Here is a 9,729-nt window from a genome sequence, read left to right as displayed (position 1 = left end):
AAGAAAGCATTAGGACTGAATGTCCTGAGGGGGACTGTAAACTACCTGATGCCTTTTGTGCTCTTCGGTGATGTTTCCTCTGGTCCCACCTCAGTCTACACTGAACTGTATTTTTCCCCTTGCCTAATAGATCAGGACTGTGAGGAAAGAGCTGAGTCCAGGCCACTGCCACGCTGATGGTCTGGGCAGCCTGAGGAGCCCACTGAGAAAGTAAATGTGTGCACAAGACCTCACAGCACAGGCCTGGAAAAAGCAAGCAGCAGTGACCCTCCCAAGGTGCCAAGGAGCCCAACCCTGAGCCACGAGGCTGCATATGGCTTCCTCTGCTCATGCCGTGGGCTCAGGACACACCTCACAGAGTCAGATAAATTTCTGTGGGAGAGGCGGAGGAAGAAAGTAGAAATGAACCAAAAGAGGGGGAATGCAGGCCAGGAGTCCCACCAGTAAACATCTCCAAGTACAGGTGGATTCACCCCCTCTCTGGCAAGGCCATTTCTTCCATGACCAGCAGCACCTGCGGGAAGGAGGGTTTTTTCCTGACACCCCTTGTGGGATGGAGGGCAGCAGGATTTGAGAGACCTCTTCCAGCCAGGGACAAGTTTCTGGGCACTCAGGCAAAGATTTCAGCCTGGGACCTTAAAGTGCAGGGTGGCTGAAGACTGTGAGATGCCTCCAATGTGTGGCTCACAAGGGACCTGAGTCACATCACAGCCACCACTGAGACACCCTCAGAAGCAGAGCCCGTAACGTGCGGCCTGAGCAAGACCTGCAGTATTTCCCAGCCTTTCTCTGTGCACGTAAAGCTTTTGTTTTAGCCCCTCAGCACTGGGGAGCAGTCTCGGCTCCTGGAGTGGCAGGGAAGGCACCAGTGACTGCCAGCCCTGCCGTTACACCCAGAATTTCATTGTGTTGAACTAAACCAAGTGCCCCAGGTGTTCCCTGCAGCCGGCTGGATGGGCACAGATGGGACCTGTCCCTTCCTGTTCCTCTCAAGCATGTTGTTTGAAGAGGTGCTGGAAGAACAGGCCTGGAGGGATCCTCATGGCCCTGCACTGCCTGGGGCTGTGATAACTGATCATCTCCCTCCTGCAGACAGTTCCTGGGCCAGGTGCTTGAGGACAAGCAGCCAGCAGTGCTTATGGGAGTCCCCCAGGAGCATGCCCTCTGGGTGGGCAAGGAGACCTCAGGCTCATCACCCTGTTGGAGACCAGCTGGCCACTCAGAGGACTTGGAGTAGGAGGGACCGGTCCCACGACTCGTGAGGTGAAGGTGTTGACGTGTGCCTGGGGCCAGGACACTGCTACCTCCTAGGCCCTCTCCCAGCTCCTGGGAAGCCAGTGCAGGAGCAAGCAAATCCTGGAGAACAGCCTTTCCCACATTCCTGGATGCCAATGGCAGGGTCACCTATGTGTGAGAACATGAAAGGCCAGCAGCAGGGACACAGCTGGGGTGTCATAGGGGGTCCTGGGGCCCTTTCGGGCCAGTGACTTTCAGGCAGGCCTTTTGGAAAATCCTAGGCACATGTGATTCAAACTGCACACACCAACAGCTGGAAGGCCTGGCAGCAGCCGTCTCGGGGCATGGTCTTAGTGTTGACAGGCCACTGTGTAACCTTCAAGAGGTTGTGCTTACGCTGGACATGTTTAGAAGAGAGAGCCCTTCTTTGCTGGACCTGCTGCTGCTCTGTGCCTGAAAAAGTCCGGCTGGGGCCCTGGCACTGATGCTGTGAGGCAGGGCGGAAGATGGGCCTGCACCCGTGGCCCGGGGCCACGCTCTGGTGCCCAGAACAACTGAGCTCGCCCCTCCCCTCCAGCACCCCCACCTCCACCTGCCAGCAGGTCACTGCTGCCCAGCTGCTGGCACTGTGCCCAGCTCTGCCAAGCTCCCCGGCTGCTGGTGGAGCTGCGAGAGAAGCCACTGCCCAAAGCCAGCAGCTGACTGGACTCCTGCCCTTCCTGCGGTGACAGGGGCACCTTGGTGCACAGGGACACAGAGCAAGGAGCCCAGCAGGCTTTCCTGGGCATGCCCAGTGTGCAGCCATGCAAGGACAGGACCAGCTGCCCTGGCGTCCTGGGCACAGGGACTGCACGAGGGCTGGCACCTAGGGACCTTGTGCTGATGCTGGGCCAGCAGGCAGCTGGCAGGGGAGGCTGCAGCGGGGCCCCGGGCCCCCCATGTCACAGTGCTGTCCCCCGGCAACGCAGTCACAATGCCCCGGGGCAGCAGAAGAGGCGCAGCCTCCCGGGCCCCCTGCCAGAGCACAGAGCTGCCTGCAGCCAGGGGCTCTTGGGAGGCTCTTGGTAGGCTGTCCTTGGGCACGAACGCACCCCTGCGAGGGCAGCAGGGCTATCGATGGCTTCCGAGCGGGTCATTATCGCAGGTACGGAGACCTCCTCCTGGCCTTCCGCTCACCTTCCTTTCAGCCCTTGCTTTGCACCTTATCTGCCCGGCTTTGCTGCTGAGACCACTCACTGCTCTGCCTCGTGGGCTCATCGAGTGCCTGTGTCTGCCGCTCCGCTCCCTAACACTGCCTAAACACGGCCGGAAGAAAACCAGGATGGAGAAGACAGGCACGGTGAGACCCTAGGATGCCTCTTTGCCAAGGAGAGCGAGAGAACAGGCCTAGCCAAGAGAGGTGCACCACTCTGCAGCCTCCTCAGGCCATGAGGGAGACATGAGAGCCCCAAAGCACTAGTGATCTCTCTGGCCCCACTGGCCTGCACTTCCCATTGGCAAGAGACTGCAGGGAACTGAGGAGCCTGCTGGTGACCCAACCACTTTCCCGTGCAGTGCAACAAAGCTCTGCCTTCCTCTTGCTCTGCCCCTGCTGCCCTTGTTTCTCCCTTTGTGGTGGCCATTGGCGTTGCGGCAGGAGCTTTCTGAGGAGGCTGCATGAGCTTCAGCAGTGCTGAGACAAAGCCCGAGCTGTCCTGTGCTTTTGGGGTGGAGAAAACCCCGCCTTTGTGGAGCTCCCAGGTTGGCTGTGTTCTGCATTGTGCTGGCTCAGGGGGTGCTGCTGGGTGTTTGGAGCTGTCCTCTGAAAGCTTGTGGTGACCTCAGGCATCTGGTGGTTGTCCGGCCCTCAAGGGGCATGGTGGAAATTGTCTTGGGGCTGCTCCACCTTGGGAGCTGTGGCAGCGGCATTTGCAGGAGAGGTCAGCGGGGAGGGACATGCTGAGGTTGAAGGGCGCGGTGCTGTGTTCTGGTGCTAGTGCAGAGCTCGGAGGCAGTGCACTGCGCAGGGCTTGAGTAAGACTGCTTGGGCGTTTGCAGGAGCTGTGCGGGGTTTGACTGTGGAGCACTTCCTTCCTCCAGGGAACAGGAGGGAGACAAGCCAGCCAATCAGAGAGGCTGCCTGTGCCCGCGTGTCTATCCAAATCATGCTCTTCCAGCGTGCTTGCCTGCTGAGTGTCACGCAGGTCTGTTCTGCACTTGCAGCTCCCCAGGGAGAGCTCCATTCCACTGCTCCTTGGGAGAGGGAAACACGGCTCTTCCATAGACTGCAAAAAGATAACAGCCCTCTCATTCTTTCTGAAGCCGTTTCCGGGCCCTTGTTGCCACCACTGGAATGCAGGTTCCAGTGCACAGGAATCTGCTGGCTCACTGCAGGACTCAATGTGGTGGCAGGAGTCAGCAATGGGTACTATGATGCGTATTGTGAGGCAGTGTTCTGTCTGTGCTTTCACTCAAATGACCTAGAGCAGCTCGTGATGCTCGTGGCAAGTGGCCACGACCTGGCCTGTGGCAACTGCCCCGCGTGCAGCACCTTTGCTGGCCTGCTGAGCCAAGTGGCCCTCAGTGCCTGACCTGGGACAGCAGAGATGGGTCTTGGAAAGAGCCTCAGGAAATGGCTCCCTGGGATGAGGACTGCTGAGAGCCTGATGCAGATGGGAGGTCCGAGCTCCCTGGCAAAGCCTCACAGAGCTGCTGGAACTGGCAATCAGGTGGCCCTTCCCCATCACGGCACGAATGTTCCCCCTGAGGACAAGGGACTCTCGGAGGTGCCAGTTCTCCTCGCCTGTGCTTGGCGTCTCGTGCCAGTCTGCACCTGTGGGAGGTTGCAGCAGCACGGGCATAGAAGAGGTTGCCTGCTGATTGGGGACCGATAGCCTTCTATCTTCAGAGGAAGTGCTTCCAGCCTGATGGGACAAGGGCCTGTGCCAGCAAGGGCTTTTGTTGGGAAGCACGGACTTGGGGCGAGAGAGTCCTGCTGCAGTGCCCAGCACCTGCTCTAAGATTGGGCCTTCGGCTTGTCTGAGCCTCACAAAGACTGCTGATCCTGTTCCTCTTCTGCCTGGGACACCTCCAAAGACGGAGAGAGCAATACCAAGTGACAGCAATGTTTTCACAGTGTTTTCCCTCTCCGGAAAGCAGAGGCAGGTCAGCATCTGCCAGCTCCAGGTCTCTTCGAAGACCCGTCAGCTGAGCTGACCCAACGAGGCCAAGGCAAGCAGGCTGGAAGGCTTTGCTCCTGTCCTCGTGTTGCGCTGCTGGGCACTGCTGACCTCTGCATGCCTCCTGTGGGAAATGGAAGTGACACCTCCCGCCACTGTCAGCAGCCATTCCTCTGGGAGCGGAGACTGTGCCCAGGCATTTCCTGACGGGAAGGCAACGGGCTGAATCTCACAGCTGAGTCAGCCCTTGTGTAGCCATTGGATTGTGGAAGAATTTCCATTGGAGGAGTTGTCTGCAGGTGCTCTGATCCAAGTCATGCTCCGAGTAGGCTCGGATTCCAAGCCGGATGTAGCTGTGGTCCTTCAGAGACTGGAGCAACCCCTTGCTGGCATGAGAAGACCCCCACACACCTTGAGATGCCCAAGGGCACCAGGCCTTTTCAGCAGGAGATCAGTGGGAAAAGTGAACTCGAGGGCCTGCAAAGAACAAGGACATCCTTTCTCGGCAGCCAAAGACCGTTCCAAAGCTCCCCATGCAGATCTGCTTCGGTGCCAGATGCAGCACCCAGGAAATGCAGGGCATGGGATGTGAGGCTGTTCCAGGTGGTTATCCTCAGTGTCATACCTCTCCGCCAACCCTCTGGAGCAGCCGGTGGTTTCCTGCAGGGCCCGGGAAAGATTTGTTTCCCCCCAGCTCTGTCAGTGTGTTTTTTTTTTTTTTTTTTGGCCACTCTCTGGAGCCCCTAAGGTGGCTGCAGGTTGAGAGAGGAAAGGGGTTGGGCAGCGCTGGTGTCTCGAGCCCTGGTGGGCATGAGAAGCCTCCCAGGGCTGGCCGGGAGGCAGGCCTTGCTCACATGCACAGGGAACAGCCGATCGCCAGCTTTGGGGTCAGGAAGGAATTTTCCCCCAGGACACATTGGCAGCAGTCCCTGGGGGTTTTTCGCCTTCCTCTGGAGCAGTGAGCACGGCCCATTCCCAAGGCTCCTCTGGGCCCTTGCAGGCCAGTGGCTGCCTGCTTGCAGCACCAAGACCCCAGCTGTGTCCTGCAGCTCTCAGTCTCTCCCTGCCCTGGGGCAAGTTTGTCGCAGGAGCTCAGGGACTGCCGTTGCTCCCATATCCCTGGGGTGTTCTGGCTTGTGCAAACAGCACAGTGTGTTTGGAAAGGCTGCAGGCTTGAGGATGAGTGAGGAGCTGCCCCTTGTCATCTGTGCCTGCATGCACACAATAAAAGCCAAGTGCTGTTCTCCTCTCCGAGGTGTGCTGTTTGTGTCGTGCATGTCCTGGCTGTTGCCTGAGACCTTGCTGCTGCAGCTGCGCTGTCAGGAACTGCCGGTCCCCTCCTGCCCATGGGGCTTGTCATCTTCTGACCTTTCTTTATCTTGCTTCTCTTTGGTCGAGGCTGCCAGGATATTTCATCTGTTCCAGTGCGATTGCCCTGCTGTCTGCACTCTTGCAAATACAACCCAGGATAAGGGTGGCCATCTTTGCTACAGGAGCAGCCTGCTGGCTTCTTGTCAACTTGCTGTCCACCGGGCCCCCCAGGTCCTTTCCTGCAAAGCTGCTTTCCAGCCAGTCAGCCCCAGCGTGTCCTGCTGCTGGGGGTTATTTCATCTCAGGGACCGGACTTGGTTGAACTCCCCATGTTCCCATCAGCCCGTATCATCAGCCTGTGCTGCCCCTCTGCTTAGCAGTCCTGTCCTCCAACAGGTCAGCAACTCGCCCCAATTAGGCATCATTGATGAACTGGCTGAGAGTCCACTCCATCCCACCATCTAAATCATTCACAAAGACAAACAGCATTGGCTCCAGTATTGACCTCTGAAGAACATCCCTGGTAACAATTAGTCAGTTGGGCTTTGTACCACTGCTCTCCACCCTTTGAGCCAGGCGGCCTCCAGCTCATTTCCCACACCCTCCATTGCTTACTCCTCCACCCCACCTCTCCCCAGTTTGGCTACAAAGATGTTATGGAAGACCATGTCAAAGGCCTTCCTACATTCAAGGAGTGCATGCACTGCACTGCCCTTGTCCACACAGCCAGTCATCCCATCACAGAAGGCAGTCAGATTGACCAGGCACAATTTGACCTTCATGACTTCGTGCTGGCTGTTCCCAATGCCCTCACGTGGCTGGAACCAGCTCCAGGAAGATTTGCTCCCCAGGGACTGAGGTGACGCTGACCAGCCCATCACTGCCCAGATCCTCTTTCCTGTCCTTCTTGAAGATGGATGTAATGTTTGGCAGGCAGGAGGGGAGGGCGAGGGGCTGGGCAGTGGCTGTGGGGCTGTGCCAGCTCCTGCTGCGTCACTGGTCCCTGCAGTGGGGAGAAGAGAGACAGAGGATGAGGCAGCACGGGGGTGGTGGCAGGTTGGCAGGGGCAGGTTGGCAGGGGCAGGGGCAGTGGGGGCTGCAGCGAGGGGTCATGGCCGGTGTTTCAGCAGCAGTGGCTGTCGCATTCACTTCAAATGCAAAACTCCCGCACTGACCCCAGGCAGAAACAGGCCATTTCCCCGGTGCCCGTGTCACCCTCCCAGCAGGACGGGGACATTCAAGGAGCGTGCTCTGCCTGTTGTGGTGCTCAGGGCAGCTCCCCAAGGAGCACAGCTTTGCCTGAGGGACCCCTTGGTCCTTGGCCTCTGCTCCAGCACAGCTGGAGCAAGAACAAGAGCTCGTGGGCCAGGCCAACAACCCCCTGGCACAGTGCCTGCGATAGCCTTTGGTGTCCCATCCCCCCACAGCCCTCCTGCTTTGGCAGCCTCCAGAGTTTCTGCACCTTGCCCAGCCTTGGCCATGCCCCACGCAGGGGTTAGCACACAGCCGTCCCCAGGGCCTGCTGGGGTCTGGGCCAGGAGAGAGGCTGCCTAGGCCTGGCTCTTCCCCTCGATACAGGCACTGAGCCCAGCAGGAACGAGCTGGCCGCACAGCAAAACTCGCCCATAAACCTGGGCTGTGCAGCCAGGGCTGCAAATGGCCTCCACTCTCCTGCACCTGGCATGTCTTCATTCCCCTCCACATTCTGCCCCACAAACCCACTGGTGTGTGTCCTCACCCCAGGGAGTGCATCAGTGCTGGCCTGCCTGGCCATTCCTGCACCCTCCCCTATGCACCTGCAGGGCCCCGAGCTGGCGGTGCTGCTCTGCAGAGTGAGGGGGCTGTGGTGCCCCAGGGCCACAGGGTGACTCTGCACTGGCCATGGTCGTTGGGGCGAGAAGCAGACCCAGCCGGACGGGCACCTTTGCACCTGACAACCCCCTACCAAGGGGTCTGTGACTGTGGATTATGCTCTGAGCAATCACAGGGCATTTCAAATGGCTCAGGCTGTGTCCAGGTGTGTCCCAAGATCCAGCCCATTGAAAGTGACATGAACCACTCTCCAGGCTCCCTTCTCCATGCCTGCAGGGTCCCCACTGTGGGCATCTGTCACCAGCATTGTCATAGGGCAGACAGTCCCAGGCAGATATTGCTTGACCATTCAGCACCTCCAGGACCACTGGGCACCCACAAGTCAGAGCTGAATCCAGCCCTTATTCCCTAACACAGCACCCCATGTGCTCATCGCCTTGAGCCCATGAAGACCCTCCAGAAAGCAAGAGCCCTTTTCAGAGAGAAAGCCCCTGAGTGAATTCTTGGCTCCAGCTTTGGAAGAAGAAACCAACTTTCAAGCACAGCACTGAGGAAATCCCCTTTTATTAGAGAGAGGCCAGCTCTGACACAGTGATAGACACATTCGCAGAAGGCCTCTGGGTCAGAAAGGCTGGATTTGTGCCTCTGGAGAAGTGGGATGAATTTAAATAATTCTGTACAAGCATGATTATCACAGATACAATGCCCAAAGCACAAGAGTTGTCTGAGATAAATTCAAGTCACTTACAAAGAGGGATGGGCAACTAATAGCTGCTGAACTGGTACCAGTTGAATCAGTTTCCTCAGTGCCTCCTTGAGCTCCTTGTTCCTCATGCTGTAGATGAGGGGGTTCACTGCTGGAGGCACCACCGAGTACAGAACAGCCACCACCAGATCCACAGCTGGGGAAGAGAGGGAGGGGGGCTTCAGGTAGGCAACCATGACAGTGCTGACAAACAGGGAGACCATGGCCAGGTAAGGGAGGCACATGGAAAAGGCTTTGTGCCGGCCCTGCTCAGAGGGGATCCTCATCACAACTGTGAAGATCTGCACGTAGGACAGCACAATGAAAATGAAACACCCTGAAGCTAAACAAAGACTAACCACAACAAGGCCAACTTCCCTGAGGTAGGAGTCTGAGCAGGAGAGCTTGAGGATCTGGGGAATTTCACAGAAGAACTGGTCGACTGTGTTGCCTTGGCAGAGTGGTATTGAGAATGTGTTAGCAGTGTGCAGGAGAGCATCGAGAAAACCACTACCCCAGGCAGCTGCTGCCATTCTGACACAAGCTCTGCTGCCCTTCAGGGTCCCATAGTGTAGGGGTCTGCAGATGGCAACATAGCGGTCATAGGCCATGATGGTAAGAAGGAAATATTCTGCTGAAATGAAGAAGAGAAACAAAAAGACTTGGGCAGCACATCCTGAGTAGGAAATGGCCCTGGTGTCCCACAGGGAATTGGCCATGGATTTGGGACAGTGGTGGAGATGGATCCAAGGTCCAGAATGGAGAGATTGAGGAGGAAGAAGTACATGGGGGTGTGGAGGCGGTGGTCGCAGGCTATTGCCGTGATGATGAGGCCATTGCCCAGGAAGGCAGCCAGGTAGATGCCCAGGAAGAGCGAGAAGTGCAAGAGCTGTAGCTCCTGTGTGTCTGCAAACCCCAGGAGGAGGAACTCGTGCAGGGAGCTGCTGTTGGACATTTGTTTCCTCTGGGCTGTGGGGGAATGTCCAGGGAGGAAAAGACATTGACAAGTTAGGACTGACTTTGAACAAAACCCACAGCATTTCTCATAGCAACTCCCCACATTTCCTTTCTCCTCACCAGGAGGACCTTCCTTCACCTCCTCTACTTCTGCTCTAATCTCTGCTTTCAGAGTATACCATGGGGAACAGGGTCCTCTGTCCATGGGCTCCAGAGGAGTCAGCACTGCTTGTTACACACACACTCAGAATCAAAACAGGATGGTCAGTCATTGTGCAGTGACAAAGTGTCCTTGCAGTGCTGTCAGCTGGAGTAGGTGAGACTCCTGAACCCCTGGTTGGCTCTGTTCCAATCCAGTTGGCTGGGGACCCACATGACCACCCAGCACATGCATAATTCATTGCTATTGATACACCTTAATCACATAGTATGTGACAATTACTGCAGGAACACTTTGTATGGACTATTTACAAATGTCTTAGCTATGCACAATCGGATCACTGTTGCAGC

At 57.1% G+C, this 9,729-nt stretch overlaps 1 pseudogene; it reads right to left on the bottom strand.

Annotated features, from left to right (window-relative positions):
• Window positions 1-8,639: 8,639 nt before the first annotated feature.
• LOC135325575 (olfactory receptor 14C36-like) lies at window positions 8,640-9,187 on the bottom strand (annotated as a pseudogene).
• Window positions 9,188-9,729: the final 542 nt, after the last annotated feature.

This window comes from Dromaius novaehollandiae, unplaced genomic scaffold (genome assembly GCF_036370855.1).
Source record: "Dromaius novaehollandiae isolate bDroNov1 unplaced genomic scaffold, bDroNov1.hap1 HAP1_SCAFFOLD_31, whole genome shotgun sequence".
Lineage (NCBI taxonomy): Eukaryota > Metazoa > Chordata > Aves > Casuariiformes > Dromaiidae > Dromaius > Dromaius novaehollandiae.
The sequence above is the reverse complement of the archived record's forward strand: the minus strand, read 5'-3'. Positions and strand labels throughout refer to the sequence as shown.